The 26,568-nt window shown below is 36.4% G+C and overlaps 1 protein-coding gene and 1 pseudogene across 1 annotated transcript in view; one reads left to right on the top strand and one right to left on the bottom strand.

Annotated features, from left to right (window-relative positions):
- Positions 1-26,568, top strand: part of STK3 (serine/threonine kinase 3) — a 267,782-nt gene that overhangs the window by 70,968 nt on the left and 170,246 nt on the right. The gene's annotated exons all lie outside the window — the stretch shown is intronic.
- Positions 12,425-20,462, bottom strand: LOC108542025 (ATP synthase-coupling factor 6, mitochondrial pseudogene; annotated as a pseudogene).

Here is a 26,568-nt window from a genome sequence, read left to right as displayed (position 1 = left end):
AAAAAAAAAAAAAGAAAAAAAAGAAAAAAAAAAAAAAGAAGCAACAGTCACGCATTAGCTAGGATAGAGGGTTATTTGGTCATTTTGTGGTGCATATTTTGTTAGTGTTCAAATAAAATGATGACGTGGTTGTAAAAAAAAAAAAAAGAACGCTCTTGAAACCAAACTGATGCTGAGAGGGAAGAAAGCAGTTCAATAGGGGGTGATTGAAAGGAAAAAAGAGGCCTAGTAGGGAAGCCTCAGAAAGAGTCAAAAGAGCAAGGGAAGAAAGAAAAATGAGGTAGTTAACAGGAGGTAAAAGTAGTATTATTGAGAAGAGAAGAGAATGAGGGCTTAAAGGGAGTATGGTTCTTAACTTCTTACATAGTTTGTGATGGTTGCCTTTTGATCTCTCAGATCTAGGAACAGATATGTTTGCTTTAGTTTGCTGTTGTTGCTGAGCAACTTTGTCACTGGTGCATCCACTAGGGTTATTGGAAGCGTGATCCTGCAGATACTAATCTCAGCAGCACTCCCTTTTCAGTTAACTCCCTAGCCTCCTCTGCCTGACTTGAATCAAGCATATTTTGCACCGAAGCTCATTTTTTTTTTTCTACCGCACCGTCCAGCTTCAATAGGGAATTACTTTTTTGGATTTACCCTATATCCTATAATTTTGCTGAACTTATTTCCCATAGAAAATTGATTTTCTTGGATCTAATATTATGTGCTCATGCCATCATACAAATTCATATTTTCAGCAGCTTTATTGAGATATATTGACATATAAAGATTGTATATGTTTAAGGTATACAGCGATGTTTTACAAATTTGTATTTTATTTCTTCCCCCTTTGCCTATTATGTGACTTTAGGGCAATTTACTGATTCTCCTAAATTTTAGTTTCTTTATATATTAAATGGACACAATAGATTTATTGGAATCACAGGCTTATTGTAAGGACTAAATGAGAAATTGTGTGTAAAGGATCCATTATAGTATTGGTACATAGGGGTGGTAGACAATTATTCTAGTTTTATTTCTATTTTTATTGAGAATATGTCTGTGTTTCTTCACTTTATATAAATTCTAGCATTTAGTTTTAGAAGGAAATTTTAAGAAATCACATTAAGATACTCTTAATCTTCTTTTTTTGCTTTTTTGCATTTTAATCCTGAGTACTTTATCTGATCAATTCTTGAGTGGTAAGGTGATATAACTTAAACATTTTTCTATGCATATGAGGAATTGTTGTTTCAGCCACGTATTTTAAGGTTGAGTCTAAAATTATAATACAAATATTTTAATGTATTTATATCTATTTTTCATTGAGTTTATAAGGTCTTTGTGGTGGCTTTTCTTTTTGCTAGGAATTCTATTCTTCCGTATAACCCTATGGCTCTCTCTTCTGCCTTCATTTCCTTTCATTATCTACTGAAATGGCATATTATCAGAGAAGCAAGAAAACATAATGGTTAAGAGCTGGACAGCTTGGTTCTACTACTTATGTGCTGTTTTACTTTCGGTAAATCAACTTGTTTGTGCTTCAGTTTCATCAGTTTTAGCATTTTTACTTTAATAGTTACTACCTCGAAGGGTTGTTTATGATTGAATGATTTGATGTGTGTCCAGTACTTACCACAGTACCCAGCACTTAGAAAGCACTATATACGGGTGAATGGCCATCATTGTCAAAATCAGAGGTTGGTCTTGACTATTATGTATATATTATAAAAGATTCTCCTTTCCTTGCCTTATTTTTTCTTAGCTCTTCTAACCATTTTATATTTAATTAATTGATTCATTTATGTGCTTATTGTCTGTCTTTGTCTGCTGGAACATATGTGTTCTTTAAAGGCAGGGACTTTTTTTGTCATGTTATATCCGTCTGTATTACATAGAGTAAATTATATTAAATAATGAATGAATGAGTGACTCAACAAATGCATTCAATACAATGGATGCCATAAAGCATCAGATAAAATCTTAATTTTAATTTTTAATATATGAATTGCTCTCTCAAAAGATTATGGGTTTAATAACAGTTTATTGAAATGAGAGCTAATAGCTGTGTACAAGTTTGGTTTCATTCATACTTTGACTTTTAAAGTCAAACACTGATTTTCATCGTGTTAAATTTCTAAAGGGCAATGAAAAGAAGATTGTTGCCCAGAGTAAGGAGGCAAACATTTTATAAGAAGGGGAAGTTCAGTAGTGCCAAATAATATAAAACTTTGCTTTAAAAGAAGTCTTTAATTGAATTATTTATCAGTGATGACATTGAACTTAAACAATTCCTCTTTAGGTTCCAAGTAATGAAGTTCATTTATTATTGTTATTATTATTATTATTATTATTATTATTATTATTGAGTTGGGGTATTTCTCTGTTGCCTATGCTGGAGTGCAGTGGCGTGATCATAGTAACTGCAGCCTCAGATACCTAGGCTCAAGAGATTTTCCCACTTCAGCCCAAGTAGACCTGAGTAGCTGGGACTACAGGTGCATGCCACCACACCCAGTTAATTTTTAAGTTTTGTGTAGAGGTGAAGTCTCAGTATGTTGCCCAGGCTGGTCTCGAACTTCTAGACACAAGCGATCCTTCCTTTGGCCTCCCAGAGTGCTGAGATTTATACGCATGAGCCACTGTGCCTGGCCACAAAGTTCATTTATTCATTCAACAAATATTTGTTGCGCATCAGCCACTTTTCTATGGGCAGGATATATAGCCTTGAGTAAAACAAAAATTCCTGCCTTCATTGTGTTTATCTTCTGGTTAGATTAGACATAATAAATGTAACACATACATAAAATATATCATTGGGTGGTGATTAGGGAGTATGAAGGTCTGATTGTACTTTTAAATGGTAGTCAAGGATGCCTTGTTAAGGAGGAGATATTTAAGCTAAAGACTGAAGCGCACAAGGGAGTGAGCCATCTGGGGTAAGACTGCCTTGGTTGGAGGGAACAGACAGTACAAAGTCTGTGTGAGATGAGAACATGCTTGGCTCTTTGATTCTTAACTAGAGACCACTGTGGCTGGAGTGAGCCAGAAGGACATTAATAGAAGATGAGGTAATAGGGATAATAAAGGTGTTACAAAGATCTCAAGGTAAGTTTATTTTTTGTTTAATTGTGCTTTCTTTTATTATTTATTAGTTTCTATTTTTTGAGCTGTCGCCCAGGCTGGAGGGCAGTGGAGCGCAATCATGTCCCACTGCAGCCTTAATCCCCCAGGTTCAAGTGATCCTCCCACCTCAGCCTCTGGAGTAGCTGAGACTATAGGTGTGTGCCATTACACCCAGCTAATTTTTAAATATTTTTGTAGAGATGAGGGTCTCCCTATGTTGCTCAAGCTGGTCCCAAACTCCTGGGCTCAAGTGATCTTTCTGCCTTGCCTTCCCAAAATGCTGAGAATACAGACATGGGCCACTGTGCCTAGCCTAATTGTTCTTTTAGAAATAGTGTCAGTCAAATGGACTTGCCATTGAAGATTTATAAGAACACTGTGCAGTAGATTTAAACAGTTTGGATGTCATTATACTTGAGATTTTGTTCATTCTTCCACCTGCCTGTCTATCCATCTGCCTGTCTAGGTTAGCAGGCTAGGTAATCATATGTGATCCTGTTTTCAACAAGGATGTAAACTGTTTTAGATCAGTTTACATATGTATCTACATATAAGATGGTTAAAAATAATCATAGAAGAGAAATTAATATCCCTCAATATTAGATTCTTTATGAGAGTGGGCAGCTATGAGGTAGAGTGAAAAGATCCTTGACTTTGTGTTCATATGGATTTATTTTACGTTCCAGGCCAAATGGTGTACAACCTTGGGCGAATTATACAATCTCTCCCACCCTCAGTCTTCATATGTGAAAAACTGGGTAATAAAAATACTAATCTTCTAAAGGTTTAAGCCTTAGAAATAATGTTATATAAAGGGTGTACACAGTGCCTCTCCTGCTGGAGGCACTTAATAAATGGTAGCTAATGTCTCCATGTGAATAAGAGATAAGGATGGTAAGGATAATTATTAATATTATTATTATTGAAAATGTTTTTTAAATTTACCATCTTTACCATTTTTAAGTGCACAATTCAGGGCTAATAAATACATTTATATCCCTTTTCCCTCAATTTCACCCCTCCCTCCCTGCTCCTGTTCCTGGCCTCTGGTGATGGCAACTGTACTCTGTATGTCATGAGATCCAGTGGTTTGAGCTCTCACATATGAGTGAGAACTTGTGATATTTGTCTTTCTGTATTGGAATGGTAGGGATTATTGAGGCCCACGGTTGACCTAGAAAGTGTATACAACTTAATTTTTAAAATTATCATTGTTTGAGAACTTTTCTTGGCTACCAGCAAGTGTCAGCATGTAGTGATTAGAATTTTCCCTCCTTTTCCATTAACTCTTGAAGATGCTAAGGGGACATAAATTATGAAGGTCTGTAAAGCAGCACCTTGATTTACCTCTGAGAAAGACAACATAGAGTTAGATATAAAGCTGTGTTACTGTCTTGGGCATATCTGTTCTCAAGTTGGAATGCCTGTGTTTGATTGTTAGAGGCAGAGAGAATTATAGTCCTTGTGATGTTGTACTCAATAACATCTGCACAGAGGCTTCTTCCTCCCTACTCTCCATGGCACTTTATATATGCTTCTGCTACCATTTACATATGCCTATTTTAGCATTATATGATAAGTTGCATTGAGGACTTTTTTCTTGCCTTAATTAGGTTAAATATTCTTTAAGTAAGACATAGTATCTTCAGTTTTGTATTTTTGGTGTGGAGCACAGCACAGGGTTGGTAAATTGGCAACATGAAGCAGGAATTTCTTATTTCTTTTGTTCACTAATATATGTTAAGCACTAGAACAGTGCTTGGCCTATAGTAGTTACTCAGTGTATGTTTGTTGGATGAATGAATCTTGTATGCCAAAGATAAAAGTCTTAATATTTAAGAATGTTCTTTTGGCACTATATTGGGTCAGATTTGACAAAATGGTGTAGAACTGGTTAATAGGTAAATTCCACCAGAACTTGCAGTCAGCCAACACCTTTGTTTTAGACTACCTCCTATTTGGGAGGGCAAGAATTTAGCTAATTTGGATCTTTAGCTTAATAAACACTAACATGGTCAAAAGTCAGTTAGCAGGAAAGAAAAATGGAAATAAAAGATCTGAATATTTTGTAGATTCATTAACCAATCTATGATTAATTAGTCCTTAAACATTGTATGTTGTAGCCACTAGAAAGGGAAATCTTCTTGTGGGGAAGATATAGTGCTGGGAAATTTGTAAATTATAAACTACAGAGTTAAAGTAGTAAATAAAGGAAATTAGGAAATGTATTTAGAAAACCAGTATTATATATAGTATTATATTTTATAGTATATAAATACATATTACTATAGTATATAAATGCATTAATATATACTTTATATAACATAAATATAGTAGTATAAATACATATCCTCTTAAATATTTAAGACAGGTNTACAGAGTTAAAGTAGTAAATAAAGGAAATTAGGAAATGTATTTAGAAAACCAGTATTATATATAGTATTATATTTTTATAGTATATAAATACATATTACTATAGTATATAAATGCATTAATATATACTTTATATAACATAAATATAGTAGTATAAATAAACATATCCTCTTAAATATTTAAGACAGGTAAATAGTTTAATCATCCCTTTTTAATGTTTTTTCAATGAGCTAAAAAATAGATTTTATAGTTAAATTCCATTATTTGAGCATATGTTTTCTTTATTGGAATAAAAAATTGTAAAATGTGGTAATATTTATAATTATGCTTATTATTTGTTAGGTATACTGTATTTATATTTAAGGAAATGTGAGCAAATGACCAAGAATATTTAAATTATATTGGAATGTTCCTTTCAAGTAGGTGCTTTGGAGTTTTAAATTTAATACTTTAATAATGAATGCAAATTGTTAATTATTGTATTGTTTATTGGTACAATGAAAGTGTTGAAGATATGTTCATAAGAAGAATGGTACTATAAAATAAATTGAGAATAAAATCAAAGTTAATTGAATATGAGGAGCCCTTCACTAGTATATCATTAACTTTTACATTTTATATCACATTTTCCACTAGATTATAGAACTACAAAAGAATATATTCTTCCTTGAAATTTTGCCATAATTTTGTGTATAAAATTCTTTTGAACAAAATGAATATGGAGGCCAGGCATAGTTGCTCAAGCCTGTATTCCCAGCACTTTGGGAGGCCAAGGCAGGCAGATCACTTGAGCTCAGGAGTTCTAGACCAGTCTGGACAACATGGTGAAACCCCGTGTCTACAATACAAAAATTAGCCTGGCATAGTGGCTTGTGCCTGTAGTCCCACCTACTTGGGAGACTGAGGTGGGAGAATCACTTGAGCCCAGGAGGTTGAGACTGCAGTGAGCCATGATCGCGCCACTGCACTCCAGCCTGAGTGATGGAGTGAGATCCTGTCTCTGAATGAGTAGAATAGAATAGAATAGGGAATATGGAATAACATATAACAAATAACTCCTGCCTCAGCCTTTCAAGCAGCTGAGATTACAGGTATACACTACTATGCCCAGCTGATTTTTGTATTTTTAGTAAACATGGGGTTTCACCATGTTGACCAGGCTGGTCTTGAACTCCTGACCTCAGGTGATCCATCTGCCTCAGCCTCCCAAAGTGCTGGGATTATAGGCATGAGCCACCGCGCCCGGCCAGGAGCCAAAATATTTAAATTGAACAAAGGCGTGTCTTTGTTTCTTGCTGTGTAAAGTTAAGAAACACACCTTCATGTTAACATGGAAAACACTTAAAATATATGAAAGATAACATTGACATCAGATGAAACCTGGTTGTAAAAGCATAATGAATTATTACTGTATGCCTTTGATTTTGAAAAGCAAATGAAGAAACAAAAAGTAAATTTTCCCCAAAGCATCAATAGTCATGAAGCTTATTGAAAGTAGTAAACATTATGAAAACTTGTTGTGTGAAGGTCTAAAAATTCCCTTGTTAGAAGAAAGCTTTCACAGTGTCATGTCATTTTCAGTCAAAGGAGAGCACATTTCAACATTGAAACTGAGTATTGCATTTTAAAATCCCATCTATTTCAGGAGGATTAATATCCATATTGGACCGGGCATGGTACTTCATGCCTATAATCCCAGCACTTTGGGAGACTGAGGTGGGTGGATCACTTGAGCCTAGGAATTTCAGACCAGCTTGGGCAACATGGCAAAACCCTGTCTCTACAAAACATACAAAAACAATTAGCTGGGTGTGGTGGCATGCTCCTGTAGTCCCAGCTACTCGGGAACCTGAGTTGAGAGGATCGGTTGAGCCCAGGAGGTTGAGACTGCAGCGAGCCACGATCATGCCACTGCACTCCAGTGTGGGTGACAGAATAAGACCTTGTGTGAAAAGAAAAAAAATAAAAGTATATCTCCCTATTGTAATTTTTAGAGTACTGTTTCTACAGATTAATATAACTGTTGCCTTTTCACAGCTTTATGCATAGTTGTAATGCATTTCCCGTAATATGTCCTATTATATTTCAGACCATAAGCCCATTTTAATTATTTTTAATTTTTATTTAATATTTACTATATTTGCTCTTTTCTAAATAGTAATTACTGCATTAAATAAGATTTTTACATAACCAACATTTCATTGTAACATTTATTTCCAAGCTTTTGGGAATAGTGCTTATTGATTCAATGATATGTAAGAACTGTGCTATAAATAGTTGGGCAAAACTGACATTTTAAACCACCCCTTCTGTGCTCCATGTTTAACTCTTAATACTGTTCTTGTGCTCTGACCCCACTGCTGCCTGACTCTTTGCTGGTGTTGCTGTCCTCTGTCCTTTGCCTCTTATTGTTCTTACTTTTCTCTTAATATGAACAAACAATGGGAGGAATGGTGCTGCTGTTTCTTGCACCTTGGTCACAAGCTAACCTCTACATTTTTGTCTAAAGGAGTCACTTTTATTCACTAAGTGCTTTCTATTCCCATTCTGTTTCAGTAATGCCTTGATTGGTTGTGTCACCTGTGCAGTAGTTGAAAATGGATATGAGTACACAATTTCAGGACCTCCCTGCTTCCTTGTAGATCATTTGACCGTATGTAAGTGATTTAACAGTCATGCAGTCAGAATTGTTAGAGTAAATAATTTCCATCTTCATTACTGTATCTTTGTATTCATGAACACTTGCAGGAACATAATATTCTTCAGTTAAATTTAGGCAAGTTTAAAAAAATTAGACTAAATAAGTAACAAATCTAAAATCAAGCTAGTTTACATATTTGGAGACTTCCATTTTGTAATATTGGTGAATGAATAGTTTCTTTTGAGTACTTTTTAATTTAAAATACCAACAATTGATAAAGTGTAAATTTACTTGAGGAAGTAATTAATGTAGGTTTTTTGTATGAAAGCAGTCTGATATCAAATTATGATTATATGTACATTTTAACTTAGTTACATTATAACTTTTAAAAGTTTCTTAGCCAAAAAAAATTAGTGAACAGTTTATTATTTATTTCTAGAAATACAACTAAAGTAGCATGAGTAGAGAGTTTAAAAGGAATAGTAAAACAGATTTCTTTACATGATAGATTGTAAGAAAATGTTGGGTGCCAACACCTAATAAGATATTTAAAAATAATACTGCTTTTAGTTATGAATATTTCTGTTACTTATTTTATCATATATCTAATTGTATGGTGGTTCAGGTTGATTTGAGATGACAAACATTGATGTTGAAACTTCATAGCTTTAGACCATCTTTTTTTGTGTGGGTTTGTGTCAGCTAAATCATCAGTTTCATTTGCTCATTTATAACTGTAATACATAAACTGGTTCAAAAGGATTATTACACTTTTTTAGACATTGTGCAGACTCCATTTGAGTAGCTCCAAAATAAGACATTGGAGTTGAATTAGGGGAAAACTGATATTATGCAGGAGTGCTGTCCTCACTTTCACCAGAAAATGTATTTAAATTGGAATTTCCAAACGTGAGAAATCTGAAAGGAATAAAAAATGCTAGTCCTTAATGTTAGCCGTATGGTTGGTGTTACCCAAAATGAAGTTCAGGCTGTGATGCTCTGTAGCCACTGTATGACCTACCCAAAGGCAATCAGAACATACTCCTTTCTTCCTTTTTTCTTTTCTTCCTTTTTTTTAAAACTAATTGGCCCATGTTTAGTTTACTGAATGTCATCTGGACTCAGTAAAAAGCAAGTGACCTGCATTGAATTAGTGTAATTGTAATACAAACAGAATATTGCATAGTTTTGGTCTTATACAGGAAAGGAGAAAGTTGGAAAGATTTTTCTGTTTGATAAATAGAAACTGAAGATATGGGGATCCAGGCCTGGTTCATACTTGATTTTACCTTTCATGTCTCTTTGTAAGATCAGTATTTGGACTTTTAGGCATTTTTCCTCTGTAAAAAAAATACTGGTTTTCATTTTGAAATTTACTATGAAACAAGTCTGCTTTTATAAAATAAAATAAAATAAAATCTTACAAATGATGTATATTAAGTCATGGATCTAATTCAATCATAAGAAAGTTAGCATTGTCCAAAAGTGAAGTACTTTATGCACTACTAGGATTGTCAGGAACTTGACATATTATTTTACCTTTATTATGACCAATATTGCAAGGACATTTTCAAATGCTATTTTATTAGTTTTGGATAGTTTATATTTATTATATTCTGTGTCAGATGGGTAATAGCTCCATTTGCTAAGGGAAAAAAAAGAGCTGACAAATTTAAATTTCATTTTAAATAATGTGTTTAAAATTTTAACTATATGACTTTGGTCTTATAATTAATAATTTGGTTTTGAAAGTGTCATTTTGAAATGGAATTATTTGGCATCCTGAAATTCATAGTCTGTGTAACTTATACTCTTATAATAGTACACTGCCAGTACAATAACTATAAACAGGTTAGATCTTCCTATTATAATCTTGGAGTGCCTTGTACTTTTTGTCTTTAACACATATTTTTCCCATATGTACAGTGAGAATAATTATAATCTTTATCCTGAGAATTTGTTATGAGGATTGAATGAGGTAATTCATGTTTCCTTGGGGAATGCCCCACAGAGTTAATTGATATTATTATCATTGTTGTTCTGTTTTTTACTATTTTAGAGGTGCTTTGGAGTCATAGAAGGAATGTATGGCTTTATTAGGAAGGGTTGTATTAGGGAAAACATAAAAAAAGGTAATGTACTAAAAACATATTGAAAGATGAATAATTAGACAGTGCCTCATGGCCAGAGGTAAGCCATGCTGAGAAGAACTTGTACTTTATTTTGTAAGTAATGGGGAAAGATTGTAGTTTGAAGTAGGGGTTCAGCAGTCTGCATTTGAACAAGCCCACCAAGAAATTCTGATACATGGTAAAATTTAAGAACAATTGTTATATGTACATATTTATATAGATAAGAACTATTGTTATATGTACATGTTTATATAGATTAAAAATGTACAGATATTTTAAATAACATTACTTTTAATTCTGTGTGTTTTTTTACTTAATAATATAGTCTAGCAAGTTTCTGATCAGTAGACTCAATTTTCTCCTACATGTATTGTAAAATTAGAAATAGTTCCTGCTAGAAAGTAATTGTCTTCAGATTAAGTTAGTAACCAAAAGTATTCTTTATCCACCTGAAAACAGGTAGCATAACTTGATGGTTAAGATCATGGGCTTTGGAGCTAGACTGCCCGGGTTCCATTTTCAACTCTGTCCTTTATTTGCTGAGTATTTGAGGGCAAGTTATTTAACCTTTCTATTCCTCAGTTTTCTCATATATAAAATGGAGAAATACTTCCTCATAGAAGTTTGGTGAGGATTAAAAGAAATAATTTTTGTAAAGCTACTTAGTATATTGCCCCATACATAGTGCTATATAGAGAAAATGTAATAGTAACAACAATAATTACAACATATGATAACATGAATGTATCAAAGTTATCAAAAGTTACATAATTAAAAGTATCAAAAGTATCAAAAATTACATAATTAAAACATTTAACAATAGTGCTGAGATAGCCCAAGCACAGCATGCTTATTGCTTAAAAAGTCCTAGTTAAATGGCCATATACATATGCCTGAACTTTCGGGCCTCATTTTACCCTTTGCTGGCTGCAGCATTATAGAAGGGTATGCCTCTTCCTTCTTTTTTTTTTTTTTTCTCCTACCTATCACTTATTTCCTCTCTGCTATGGAACTTCACAGGCTCACGTGCTCCTTGATTTAGGAGACAAACAATTCTCCTTTGGGAGAGTGAAAAAACAGTGAAAACAACTTGGAGATACTGGATTTGAATTATCTCAAAATAGTATAGAAAACGCATGCCTGTAGTCCCAGCTACTTGGGAGGCTGAGGTGAGAGGATCACTTGAACCCAGGAAGCAGAGGTTCCAGTGAATTGCTTTATATGTGACTCTGAAAGAAAGGCTCTGAAAGACAGCAGTAGAGAACAGTTCTTTACTGCTGTCTTACCCCTTTCTTTCAGAGCCACGTGTAAAAAGACTAATGGATACTTGCTGCTACCATTTGCCCACTTGCTTCTCATTTACCCCTGAACAGACTTTGGCTGTGTCTTCCCTACCACCCTACTGAAATTATTAACACCTTTACTCCTATTTAGCATTGGTAACCATTCTCTGTTTGTTAAATCTCTTACCTTTTTTGATTTCTAGGAGATCACCATTCCCTGGCTTTCCTCCAGCTTTTATCTCTGTCTTGAATTCTAGACTTATTTCTAATAATCTGCTTATATAATTTTCTTTTCTTTACTATTTTGAAATAATTCAAATCCAGTATCTCCAAGTTGTTTTCACTGTTTTTTCATCAGACTTGTTTCTCCCTTTATATCTGAACCAACTATATATTTGAAGCAATTGGTTGGGTGATGGTGCCATTAACCAAGAGTATCCTCCTTCTGTCCAATCTTCCACCTTTATTTTTTATTTTATTTTGAGAAAGGGTCTCACTCTGTCACCCAGGCTGGAGTGCAGTGGCGTGATCTCCACTCACTGGAACCTGTGCTTCCTGGGTTCAAGTGATCCTCCCACCTCAGCCTCCCAGGTAGTTGGGGCTACAGGCATGCACCATCACCCCTGGTTAATTTTTGTATGTATATATATTTTTTCTTTTAGAGACAGGGTTTCACCATGTTGCCCAGGCTGGTCTTAAACTCCTGGACTCAAGTGATCTGCCTGCCTTGGCCTCCCAAAGTGCTGGCATTGCAGGCCACTGTGTCTGGCCCAATCTTCTGCCTTTAATCAGTCACCAGGTCCTGTTGATGTTTCCTTCCCTCCTTCCTGTCCAGCTCCACTGCCACTGAGCTGATTCAAGTTTTCATTATTCACCAGTTCCCATCTCTATAACTTTCTTAATATCTCTCAAGTAATATCCCCTTCTTTTCATCCACATCTTTATTTTTCCTTCCAGATTTTTTAATACTCCACATCACCAAATAATTTATTTGGAATCGAGATTAAAAGAACATTTGACAGTTGTGAATGTATGTTTATTCTGAAACTTCTAGCTAGTTGTACTGCTAACCCTTGACAACTTACCAGATTAATTTTACTTTATTTCTTCAGGCCTGGGGTTTTTTGATGACTTCAAATTTGGGATCTTCAAATTTGAAGTTAGGAAATGTATTCATGTCTGCTTTACCATACCGTTGCTTGTGCTTAAAAAGCTTCCTGTCCGGCTCTTGCTGGTACTCTGGATCAATATCAACAGATCCTCCAGTTGTCTGTCACTTAGATTTGTATTCTCTAACCTTGTACATGGAGAGTTTCTGTACAGGATCAAGTTCCTTATTAAACGCCACTGCTGTAACACCAATGTTCCTCTGCAAACGGACTGAGACTGCTGACCGAAAGACAGAGGAGAACCTGAAGAACCTCTGGAGAATCGTGCTGATTCTGTTACTTGCACTCAGTCCTGAGCTGCCAAAGCCACCACCGCTGCCACCGTTCTACCTTCTTCTGGATCAGTACCAACTGATTTAATAATCTACAGTCTCAATCTCCTTTCTAAAGTAAACTTCATGATACTGCTAGATTGACCATCTTAAATGAAACACAGCTCATACTACTGTCTTACCTAGGATCCTCCCCATTAACAGCCAGATTTTTAAGGGTGACATGTAAGGCCTTGGGCTCTGCATATGTCTTTATTCACGTGACATTTCCTTTCCTTTAGCCATACTATCATTTGTAGATAGCGTTGGGTTTACCTCTGCCCTCTTCTCAGTGTTACTTTGTGCCTGCATTTTCTCCCATCCTTTTTCTACGCATTCTGTCTCGGAAACTTTTCCTCTGGGCTTCCTTTGCATCCTGTGTACCCCAAGATCATAGAAGTTATCATTTTCTGTTATAGTTTATATGACTTCCCTACCACATTATGAATTTATTGATAGCAGCATGTGCAATTTTTATTTTGTGTCTTCAGTATCTAATACTATGCTTTATGACATACTAATTGTTAAATAAATGATTAATACATTTATATACAAATTTGGGGTACATAATTTTCATTTACTTTTTTTTAATAACTGGGAATGTTGAGGTGGACATATCTATATTGAATAAACCTTGAAGGAAAGAATATTGTCTCCCTCTTATCAGTGAACAGTTCGAGTGCTACCATGTGTTCAGCCATGGATGAGGCACTACATGAATGAAATCAAAATATGAGGGAAGGACTGGTGTTATAAATTGCTTTTTCTTTGACAAAATATTATTTAAACTAATTCATTTTATACTCATAATGCATATTTTTTTAGTACAGTTTAGTTTTAGGAAAACAAATCATTTAGGTTAACATCTAAAATGTTAATTTTGAACTTCACTGACTATAGTATGGCACATGTCCAATAGAATCTGTTAAAAATTTTCCTCTGGGTCAGATCTAAGTTGAGAAGAATGAGGTAACTTTAATGTGAACCTAGATTGTAATGCAGTCTTTCTCTCCAGTGAATTGCCAAATTCACAATTCCATTTGTATCTGGAATTGGGGAAGCTGAGTTTAATATGGACGTTTGCCAAGTTAGCAAATCTTGGCAAGATAGTCTTCTTCTCTGTGCTTAATTATATAGTTTTATTATAAAGTTTTTCACATGTTCATTTGTAGGTATCTATTATTCTCTTGAGGTGAGTTCACATGGTTGCCAATCTCTCATTTATACTTTATTCTTTTGGTAGTTAATCATTTACTGTCAAGCCTTCCATCTTTCTTAGAAGACTACATTTTATTTTACATTTTTATATATTACCACTAGTGAACCAGTTTTGTCTCTTTGCTAGGTTTATGGATTTTTGAGCAGTGCAAGTGTAAATCCCTCAGGAAGGCCAAATTCTTGGTATATTAATTCATTTCATGTTTACTCAGTTCCTGCTCAGACACTGTTTTAGGCACTCATACATAGCAGTGAATGAAACAAAGTTCCAGCCTCTTAGGTGCCTATTTGTAATGGGGAGAGACAATAAATTACACACAAAAAACCGGGCGTGGTGGTCCATGTCTGTAATCCCAGCACTTTGGGAGGCTGAGGCAGATGGATCACCCAAAGTCAGGAGTTCAAGACCAGCCTGACCAGCATAGTGAAACAATTGGTCATAGTGAAATAATTCTATTAAAAATAAAAAAAATTAGGCAGGTATAGTGGTGCACACCTGTAGTCCCAGCTACTTTGGAGGCTGAGGCAGGAGAATTGCTTGAACCCAGGAGGCGGAGGTTGCAGTGAGCTGAGGTCGTGCCACTGCCCCCTAGCCTGGGAGACAGAGTAAGATTCTGTCTCAGGAAAAAAAACACACAAAAAAACGAAAACTATAGCATATCAGATACTGATAACTGCTATGAAGAAAAAGCAGGATAAGAGGGATACAGAATGACAGATATGTTTGTGATATTATATGTAGGATGGTCAAGAAAGGCCTGTCTAATAAGGTGACTTATAGTAGAGATGTAAAGGTGGTAAGTAAATGAGCAATGCAGATTTCTGGGGAAAGAATGTTCTAGTCAGAGGAAACTGATGTGTGACTGTGTTTGATGTTTTAGAAACAGTAAGGAGGTTTAAGTGGCTGGAGCTGGATAAGATGGTGAAAGAAGTAGGAGATGAGATCAGAGGGATGGCAGGGGAGCAGATCACTTAGAGCCTTCTTAAACCACAGCAGGACCTTTAACTTTTACCCTGAGTGAAACAGGAAACCATTGCAGGGTTTCGAGCAGAGGAATGGTATGGTCTGACTGTGATTTAAAGGGCTCATTCTTCATTGAGAAGGGATTGTAGCAGGACAAGAATGGAAGCCAGGTGAGTAGTGAGGAGGTTACTTCTTCAGTAGTCCAGGTAAGAGATGATGGTGGCTTGAACCAGGGTAGTAAAGGTAAAGTTGTTGAGATGTGGCCAGATTCTGGATATTTGTATATTCTGATGATCTAAATGTGGAATGTAAATGAGAGTCAAGGATTATTGGCCTAGGTTTTTGGCTCAGATATCTTGAATGATGAAGATAAATGATGTTAAACATATTCATAGTTAATGTGTTTTAATTAAAAAAAGACATTTACTTTATGTCAGGTTTATCTCTTAAAACATATTCTGCTTTGGCATTTCTCATAACTAGAAAATCTCATCTTCATACTGTTTATTATTATTATTATTATTTTATTTTATTTTTTATTTTTTTTGAGACAATCCCTCCCTGTCACCCAGGCTGGAGTGCAGTGGTGCCATTAGGGTTCACTGTAGCCCTGACCTCCCAGGCTCAAGTGATTCTCCCACCTTGGCCTCCTAAGTAGCTGCAACTACAGGCATGTGCCACCACCCCTGCTAATTTTTAAAATTTTTTGTGGAGATTGGGTCTCGTTGTGTTGCCCAGGCTGGTCTCGAACACATGGGCTCAAGCAGTCCTCTCGCCTTAGCCTCCCAAAGTGCTGGGATTACAGGCATGAGCCACCATGCCCGGCCATGCTGTTTCTTAATACTTCACGTTTTATTATCTCAATATATGCTGTTTGTTTGATGCTTGGTTCTGAACTCTTTTTAAAATGTAGTTTATATTATTATTCAAACATGGTGAAACTAATAGGTCAGGAGACAACTGCCATTGAAAAGATTGATACAGTTTCTAAGCGGAGAGGGCATGGCACATCAGATAGGGTGGCATATATGCCACGCCACATAGTGCTCATAGGGAAGCACCAGGGTTGGTTAGGAGGCAGAAATATCTAGGGAAATCATTGGGGAGAGACTTTATCATGATTTTAGTGAGAAGGAACAGGTGAGGCAGGGTAAGGAGAATTGGCTGATTTTAATAATCTCGACATATTCACATATAAGAGCAGCCCCATGTTTGATATCTGGCCCTGGTGTGATTGTTAGAACAGGTGACTATTCTAATAGTCCCAAAATATAAGAGTTCTTTGAGAGCTGAATATTGGGGATGGATGGGAGGTAGTTTTAGATTGAGTGGTTTGCATGTGAAAAGCACTTAAGGAGGGGTAGTTTGCTGTCTAAGAAGTAGCTAGCCTTGGGAGGGGCAGTCTCTCCTGGATCAGCAGGGTTCCCATCAAGAATATGGAAAACAAAGTAGAAACTGTTTCTGTATGTTATATTTGCTTGGCTTCTGTGTTTTTAATGCTACCATCCTAGTTTATGCCCTCTATTGGTCTGGCCAGGAAAATTACAGTAGGACTTCCTTTCCATCTTTAGTTTTTTTCTTTGTTTCCTCCCTAGCATTTATTTTCGTTATCAGTAGCCACAAAGGGGAGTCTTGATTGTATGACTTTACCTAGATCCCTCTAGATTAGTAAACTTTTGACCGTGTTCTAAATAGTGCTTTAGGGTTCCCCATATTTGATTTGAAGTTCACTTGATTATATGAACTAATGTTTGTGAGAGGAAGGAAGGTGGGTGTGTGGGGCCTCCAGTGTTTTTCATGCCACTTTCAATTATTGTGGTTTTAAAAAAGGATTCTGTACTAGGGTTCCATGTATGAGTTTATTTGGAAAATAGATTTCACTGCTCAAAAGTTGGTAAACTCTTGTAAATGACTGTCAAGTTTCCTTATTATAGCATGAATTTTTTTTCTTCTGTGTCTAGGGTGATAGGCCTACCAGCTGAGCCTATCATACTAAAGAGAGTAGTCTAATTTTGTGTATGAAGTACTTGAGTCTTTTCTGAGTCACATAATTTAGCCAAAGTCACAAATCTATTATTGGGGGAAAAGAGAAGTGGTATAACCTGTGTCTAAAAATCCATCAAGTTACACTAAAAAACTATTACTGTACAAATTCCTCACTTGGCCTTTACTCTTGCTGTCCCACCCAGGTTTCCAGCCTTCTCTCAGCATCCCCCTGTATAGACAATTTTCCTGCCAAACAAGGTGATTTAACGTTTTCCAAACCTATCACCTTGGTCTACTTTATTCCTTTAATTTCATCACTATCTTCCAATTATAGGCACATTCCTTTTTTTGGAGTGGGGAGGGGAGTGGAGACAGGATCTTCCTCTGTTGCCGAGGCTAGAGTGCAGTGGTCTGATCATAGCTCACTGCTGTCTTGAACTCCTGGCCTCAAACTGTTCTTCTGCCCCAGCCTCCTGAGTAGCTGCGAGCATAGGCACATACCACCAGGACTGGCTAGTTTTTAAAATTTTGCTTTTGTAGAGATGGGGTTGCGCTATTTTGCCCAGGGTAGTTTCTAACTCTTGGCCTCAAGTGATCCTCCCACCTCTGCCTCCCAAAGTGCTGGGATTACAAGTGTGAGCCACCATGCCTGCCTGTGTATTCCTTTAACTTAGCAAGTGTTTGTGAAACACCTGCTTTGTGTTGGGCACTCTGCTGGACTCTTGAATGTAGGGATAAATAAAATTCTTTCTGCTTCAGAGAACCCCCAGGGTAAGAAAAGCCAAAAGTCTAGCATGAGGAATCTACAGTCTTTCAAGAGTACTTCACATTGGATGTGTCTAGTAACATTGTGTGGCCAGACCAAGTGGTTGACAACAAATGGTAAGAGATGAGCCTGGAAAATTGAAAAGAGAGGAAAGAGACCATGAGCGAAGTATTGTGGATAGCTTGTATAAACTGGAAAAATCAGGGGCAAGTTCTGTATTACAATTTCCAGAAATTCTAATTCTGTCAGGGGTAGGTATCTTTAGTTTTATGCAGAGTTGTTGCGTTACTGGACTGTGTTTTAAACAGATATAAAACAGATATTGAAGGAGAAACTAGAGACAGGAGAATTAGTTACATGTTTGTTGTAGTATCCTACTGAGCTGTTTGCTTAGTACCTGAATTTTAACAACCACAAATATTTGTAGTATCAAATTATCTTATATATTTTCTCATTTGCTGTTAAAACAACATAGTGTGCTGGCACAATTAGATATCCACATGTACAAAAATGAAATTAGACTCCTACCTCATACGATATAAAAATGTTAATTCAAAATGCACCAAAGACCTAAATTTAATAGCTAAATCTATAACATTTTTAGTAGGAAACATAGATGTAAATCTTAGGCTTTGGTGTGTGTATGTTAGCTTGTTTTAGCATTGCTATAAAGAAATACCTGAAGCTGGGTAATTTATAAAGAAAAGAGGTTTAATTGGCCCACAGTTCTACAGGTCATACAAGCATGGTGCTAGCATCTGCTTGGCTTCTGGTGAGGCCTCAGAAAGCTTTTACTTCCTGAGGCAGTGGGGGCATGAGTATGTCACATGGTGATAGCAGGAGCAAGAGAAAGGGGAGGAGTCTCAGGCTCTTTTAAATAACCAGATTTTTTTTTTTTTTTTTGGTGCAGCTCCGTCTGTCACCCAGACTGGTGCAGTGGCACGATCTCTGCTCAGTGCAACCTCTGCTTCCTGGGTTCAAGCGATTTTCCTGTCTCAGCCTCCCAAGTAGCTGGGATTACAGGCACATGCCACCACGCCTGGCTAATTTTTGTATTTTTAGTAGAGACAGGGTTTCATCATGTTGGCCAGGCTGGTCTTGAACTCCCGACATGATCCACCTGTCTCTGTCTCTCAGAGTGCTGGGATTATAGGCACATGCCACTGTGCCTGGCTAATTTTTGTATTTTTAGTAGAGACGGGGTTTTCCATGTTGGCCAGGCTGGTCTCGAACCCCTGAGTTCAAGTGATCCACTGGACTCAGTCTCCCAAAGTGTTGGGATTACAGGCGTGAGCCACTGCGCCCGGCCTATGATGAGTCTTAAGACTTGAGTCCAAGTTACATAGCCTTTAGAGGTGGCATGGAATGTTTTTCCAGGTATGAAGTGGGGACAGAATTTTTTTCTCTCTTAATCTTTTCTCTCTACATTCTGTACTCTTAAATTGTTTATTCAACAAACATTATCTTTTGTATACTAAGCATTGCACCTGGAACTGAGGATATGGAAAGCAGTGTGGAGCTAGAATCACTTACCAAAATTCTAAAGTTTCTAGTTTGGGAGGCTGTTTGGTTGGTGATTAAAGAGAGAGTGACTCCAAGGGGAGTAAGATTGGTGAGATTCAAGAAAATTTCTTATTTCCCCATGCAGACTTGCATGTAGTTCCTAGAGGCTGTTTGAAAGAATACCTTATCCTCATTGTCTCTATTTTATTAAAATATCTTTACTTTCTTTTAAACTTCTTTTAAATTGTTTCTTCATATTTGCCAGAGATCACTTATTATCAAATCCGATGGCCTCATCTCAATCCCCTTCTTACCCCTGACCTCCTAAAGCAGGGCCCTTTTTCTTTGAAGGGCCAGATAGTAAATGTTTTAGTCTTTACAAGTCATATGGACTCTGTTGCAGTCGTTCAGCTTTTCCATTATAATGTGAAAGTAGCCATATAGACAGCACATAAATGAATGAGTGTGGCTGTGTTCCCATAAAACTTTATTTGCCAAAACAGGCAACTGGTTAGATTTGGCATGTGGGCTGAAGTTTTCCTGATTCCTGCTCTGAAACATTTGATTGTATTTCTACCTTTTTTGGGAAGGTAGGGAAGAGAGTGTTTCTTTCTTTCAGTGATCCTTTTCCCCCTTTTCTCATTGAATGGCACCTTTTCCTGTATAGTCACTTTTTCATGTGATTCTGTCTACAGCTATTTTCTTGCTTTATACTCAGGCTTCTGTTAAGTCTTCTAGGCTGCAGATTCTTTACCTGCTTCTAACAGGAAATAACTAAGGTGGAGAGTTCACTCCTACTGCTGCCTTTATGGCTGCTTCCTTTCCCCTCCACCTCCTTTTATCAGGGGAGCATCTCGGGGGCAGGGTGAGGGGCAGCCTCTGTGATAAAGGGAAGAGAAAAGAGAGTCATTACCATGACATGGTAGATGGTTCTGAACCAGTTTTCAGGGTTATAGTAGGGTAGATTGCTTCCTCATATTTGCCCTCGTAAGTCCCCCACTTCAGCATCCTGTGCAGGCCTGTATGCCTAAAAAGTACCTTTAAGTGTAACATTCTGAACTGCTGTGGATGTTTTTTCTGTGGTGGTTATCTGTTGTCAGTTACAACAAACACTTCTTTTTCTTCCTCACAACTGTAAAATAGGGAAGAAAGAAAATCTCGTTGTCCCAAATTATCCCTTTTCCATTCTTCCTGAAATTTTGCCAAATAGATTCATTTCAGTTTTTAAGCCAAACACACGGGAGGTTTAAGCATAGATGAGAGAGTTACTGTTCATCCTGGCATCATTATGGAAAGGCTTAATCAGTTTGCCTTTTCTCTTGTTAAACTGAGATAGACTCAGCAATGGAAGTTGTAATAGGTGGGAGGGAGGGAAGAAAGGTCAGAGAGAAACATAACACTTTGGGCTTTTTCTGGGAGCAGAGCCAGCAATGAGAGCTGGGGTTTTTGGGCTTGTAGAGGTGGGACTGGGAGAGAAAAAAGGGAAGTGGGTGGATGCACAAGACAAATGTCAGTTTTGAAAATGTGCCTACTTTCCAGATCTTTGCTCTTCTTTGCTGCCTTTCTTGATCTTTACTATAATGATGAGTGTGTGTGTGTGTGTGTGTGTGTGTGTGTGGTGGGAGAGGGTACAGAGGAAGTGCAATAAAGGAGAAACCAGAGGTAATTTGTCAGTAATCCTCAAATAGCAGTAAGGCTCACAATTTAAGCGCCTTCTTTCACGATATACTGCTAGCTAATGACAAGGCCACGACCATTTAGCTGGCTTTCTTTTTTTGTTATGTTTCTCTGTGGTGTTACGTATAAGAAGTAACTGCTAATTCACACTCAGCAGTCTTCTCTGGAGGTTTTTATTTTAATTACCGATCTTTCGATCTTTCTCATTTTCTTGGGTTTAAAATTCAACTGGACTTCATCCTCAGGCCATTTAACTTACTTTTCCTCCTGTTTTCCAGCTTGTCAGTATCCTCAGGCATTCGCTTTACTCCCCTCTCTAGCCAAGACACTGCTCTGTCACTTGAACCACTTTCTTTTTTTCTTCTTTTTTGAGACAGAATTCTGCTCTTGTTGCCCAGGCTTGAGTGCAGTGGCGTGATCTCAACTCACTGCAACCTCCACCTCCCAGGTTCAAGCTATTCTCCTGCCTCAGCTTCCCAAGTAGCTGGGATTACAGATGTCTGCCACCATGCTAATTTTTTGTATTTTTAATAGAGATGGGGTTTTACCATGTTGCCCAGGCTGGTTTCGAACTCCTGACCTCAAGTGATCCACCCGCCTTGGTCTCCCAAAGTGCTGGGATTACAGGCATGAGCCACCTCGCCCAGCTGAACCACTTGCTTTTAACTCCTGTTTTCCTTCTCATTTTGCTGTATCTTCCTAACAATGTACCAATATTAAACTAATTCCATAGTAATAATTATAGTAACTATTATTTATTGTCTACTATCTGACCGACTCTATGATAAAGTTTTACATAACTCTAGAACAACTCTAAAAGGAGTAGATATTATTATTGGCACACTCTATGTAACTATCATTATTATAACTCTAGATAACAACCCAAGACACAGCTACACTGACAGAGGTAGGTTATCACTCAGACTTTAAAAACCTCAAAGGTTTTACCTTTCCCATTTTGCTGTGTTCCTTCTAACCAGTCAATTATGTAACTGTGAAGACTGATGCCTCCAAAAGATTGATCTCTAATCTGAAATGGACAGTTGGCAATCCTTTCACATGGTCCCCTACGCCTAACACCTCATTCTCTTCTGGATCTGTTGCAAAATTTCTTTACCCCATCACTCCTTGGTCTTGGCAGACTTGCTTTCTGGCCCAAAGAAAAACTGGAGACTATTAGCAGTTCACTGTTTCTGTCCCCCCATTTAACTTAATGTTTTAGTCTGTTCCTGCTGCTATAACAAAATGCTAAAGACTGGGTGATTTAAACAGCAGAAGTTTATTTTCTTACAGTTCTGGAGTCTGGACTTCCAAGATCAAGGTGTTGGCAGGCCTGGTTTCTTCTGAGGTCTCCCTCTGGCTTGCAGATGGTTGCCTTCTGTGTGTTCTCACATGGCCTTTGGGTTTTGTTTTGTTTTGTTTGAGGCAGGGTCTTGCTCTGTCATGGCACGATCACAGCTCACTACAGCCGCAACTTCCTGAGCTCAAATGATCCTCCCACCTCAGCCTCCTAAGTAGCTGGGACTACAGGTGCGCACCACCATGCCTGGCTAATTTTTGTATATTTTGTAGAGACAGGCTGTCGCTACGTTGCCCAGGCTGGTCTCGAACTCCTGGGCTCCAGTGATCTGCCTGCCTTGGCCTCCCAAAGTGCTGGGATTATAGGCGTAAGCTATCATGCCCAGCCCTGGCCTTTGGTTTTGAATGTCCACATTCCTAATGTCTCTTCTTCTTACAAGGACACAAGTCATATTGGATTAGAGCCCCACCTTTATGACCTCATTTAACCTTAATACCTCTTTAAAGACCTAATCTGCAAATACGGTAACATGGGGCATTAGGGCTTTGACGTAAAATTTGGTAGTGGTAGTGGTGGGGGGACAGGACACATTCAGTCCATAACAGTCAGTATCTATACTTTTCCTTTCTTCCCTTGTCTCTTCCCCCCCCCTTTCTTTTTCTTCCTTTCTTCCTTCCCTTTATTTTTTCTTCCCTTGTTTCTTTCTCTCCTCCTTCTCATTTCATTCTTCACTCCCTCACAATATGCTCCATGTGGAGGAACAGGGTTCCTTCTCTGCTCAAGTTCAATGTCTTAACCCCTATTCTGTATCCCATTCTTTCTTTTTATTGTATTTTGGAGCATTACTTCATCGTTTGTTCACTCTTCCATTTATTTTCTTCAGTTTCTTTTACATGGGTTTTCTTTTGTCGGTAAGTAAATATACTACTTCTCAATCATTATTACTACTACTATTGTATTCTATTATGCATATTAATACCAAGTAATTTGTTATTATAAGATGTAACAATCTAAATGCTATACAGATAATCCTTCTAATTTTAAAAGGGAACTAGTACAGGTTTTTGCAATTTCAGAGCAGTTTCTATTTCTTAGTTTGATAGAATATTTCTGCCTTAATATTAAGCTAAAAATATGCTAAAACTATTGTAATAAAAGTTTAACACATTAGGATAGGCAAACACATAATTTCCATCTTCTTCTGAGATATAGAAATGTGTTGATTACTTTAAATGTAGCAATTGTAAGGAATTCTCTGCCAAGTTACAGAAATCTATGTATTAATATACTTCTTGAAGTAGGTCCTCGATAATTTTGATTTTTTTACAGACCCTTGAGTTTACCATGATGAACTGTCATTGCAATACTTATTTGCACTTACTATACCAAACTTCAGTTGTGCTATATCATTAAAGTTTGTTTCTTTTAGATTGCTTTGGGAAGCTGTATACTGTAGTGTAGCTGTAGGAAATTTACATACAATGAATGAATGGCAATATAGTACACATCCTTATGTTTATTTATAAGCCATAACTAATCCTATTTAGTATTTGGTTTATTGTATTGAGTGACTAATAGAATCAGGGAAGGTAAACCAAAAAATCCAATTTTTTTTTTTGGAGAGGGAGTCTTGTACTGTCACCCAGGCTGGAGTGCAGTGGCACAGTCTTAGCTCACTGCAACATCTGCCTCCCAGGTTCAAGTGATTCTTCTGCCTCATGAATAGCTGGGAACACAGGCATACACCACCACACCCAGCTAATTTTTTTTTTTTTTTTTTTAAGTAGAGACAGGATTTTACCATGTTGGCCAGGCTAGTCTTGAACTCCAGACCTCAAGTGATCCGCCCGCCTCAGCCTCCCAAAGTACTGGGATTACAGGCATGAGCCACCATGCCCAGTGTCTGAATTTTTTTTTTTTTTTTGTATGTAGAATTTTTCATTTGACAGTCTTTTTTTCTCAGCCACAGATATATTTTACTTGCAACAAGGTTTTTCTCATATGTCCACAATCTGTATCATCTGGCCATATGGAGCTTCTTATGTAAGCAATTACCACTGATTCTGGGACTAGCTATATAAATATGTTGCTTTATTCAGGGTCATAGTGTTAAAAAAAAAAACAACACTCTGAGCTTCCACCTTAAGAGCATACAGACAGCTGGGTTGTTGGGTGGAGAGAGTACCATTCAACTGAATCAATGTAATGCACCATATCAACAGACTAAAGAAGAAAAGTCACATAATGTAGAAAAAAAAATTTGATGCAATTCAGAACCCATTTATGGTATTGAATGATCTCAGAATAATAGGAATAAAGATAACTTCTTCAATTTGATGAAGAATACCTATAAAAACCTTTCAGTTAACATCATAATTAATGGTAAAAGACTGAATGTTTTCCCCAAATATTGGGAACAAGAATGATGTTCACTCTCACCACTCTTATTCAGCACTGTACTGGGAGTTCTTGCCAGCTCAAAAAGGCAAGAAGTGGAAGGAAAAGACATACAGATTGGAAAGGTAGAAATGAAACCATCTCCTTTTGCAGATGATATGATTTTCTATGTAGAAAATACCAATAAATAAACTCATAGAATTGATGGGTGAGTGCAACAAGGTTTCAAGATGCAAGATAAATATGTAAAAATCAGTTGTTTTTCTATATACATTAACAGTGAATACATGAACATTAAAGTTAAAATGCGATACAATTTACAATTGCTTAAAAAACAAAATATGTTTAGAAACTTTACTACTCTTTTGTCTTTTTTTGTTGTCATTTTGGAAGAGATTTGTCAATTTCTTGTGTGTGTGTGCTTTTAAAATAGCTGTTTGTTACATTGATATTTTAACTGTTTTCCTATTTTAAACTCTATTGATTTCTACTCTTTATTATATTCTTTCTTCTTGTCTTGCATTTATTTTTGCTTTTCTTTGTCTAGGCTCTTCAGGCAGCAGCATGTGTCCTACAAATTTTAATAGGATTTGTTGTATTTTCATTTTTATTCAGTTTAGTGAATTTTTTAAAATTTCCCTTGAGACATCTTCTTTGACCCATAGATTATTTGAAAGCATGTTCTTTAGTTTTCAAGTGCTTGATTTTCCTATTATCTTTGTTATTGATTTCTAGTGTGATTCCATTGTGCTTGGAGACTCTACTGTGTTCAGTTCTTTAAAATTTGTTGATGTATGTTTTATGCCTCGGTATATGTTCTCTCTTGGTATATGGTCCATGATTACTTGAAAGTAATAAGTACTCTGCCGTTGTTGAGGTGGGGTATTCTATAAATTTTGTTGATGATGTTGTTGATTTCTTCTGTATCTTTGCTGATTTTCTGTCTAATTGTTGTATCTCTTGTTGTTAGAGGATATTGACGTTTCTAATCATAATGGTGAATTTGTCTATTTCTCCTTTCAAGTTTTAGTTTTTGCTTCATATATTTTATAGCTTGTTGGTTGGTGTATACACATTAGTGATTGTTATGTTTTCTTGGTGAATTATGTCTCATCACTACATAATGTCCCTCTCTGTCTCTGGTAATTTTCTTTGCTGAAGTCTCCTTTATCTCTTATTAATATAGCCACTTTTGCTTTCCTTTGATTATTGTTTGCATGTTGTATTTGTTCCATCATTTTTCTTTCAACATGCCTGTATTTTCATATTCTAAGTTAGTTTCTTATATACTACATATAATTGAGTTACATTTTAAAATCTTCTTTTTCAGTTTTTGCCTTTTAATTGGCATATTTAGGCGATTTACATTTAATGTGATTATTAATATGTTATGGCTAAAGTTTTGCATTTTTAAAATTTCTGTTTTTTTTTTTTTTACTTCCTGTGGGTTACTTGAACATTTCTTAGAGTTTTGATTTATCTATAGTATTTATGAGGATATTTCTATGCAAAACTTTTTGGTGGTTTATTTGAGTATTATACTATATGTACATATATTATCACAAGGTACTGGTAAAGCTGAGGCTTTCTATTTTTACATTTGTTTCCATTATTTTCATGATTGTTCATTGAAGCATTTTTTTAAAGACTCTTAAAATATTTGTCAGATACTTCTGACATCTCTTTTTTTTTGGTGTTGACTTTTATCTTTTTTGTGTCTTTTTTTTTTTTTTTTTTTTT

The sequence above is a fragment of the Rhinopithecus bieti genome, unplaced genomic scaffold (genome assembly GCF_001698545.2).
Source record: "Rhinopithecus bieti isolate Rb0 unplaced genomic scaffold, ASM169854v2 scaffold_73, whole genome shotgun sequence".
Classification (NCBI taxonomy): Eukaryota; Metazoa; Chordata; class Mammalia; order Primates; family Cercopithecidae; genus Rhinopithecus; species Rhinopithecus bieti.
This window is presented reverse-complemented; position numbering and strand designations above follow the sequence as displayed.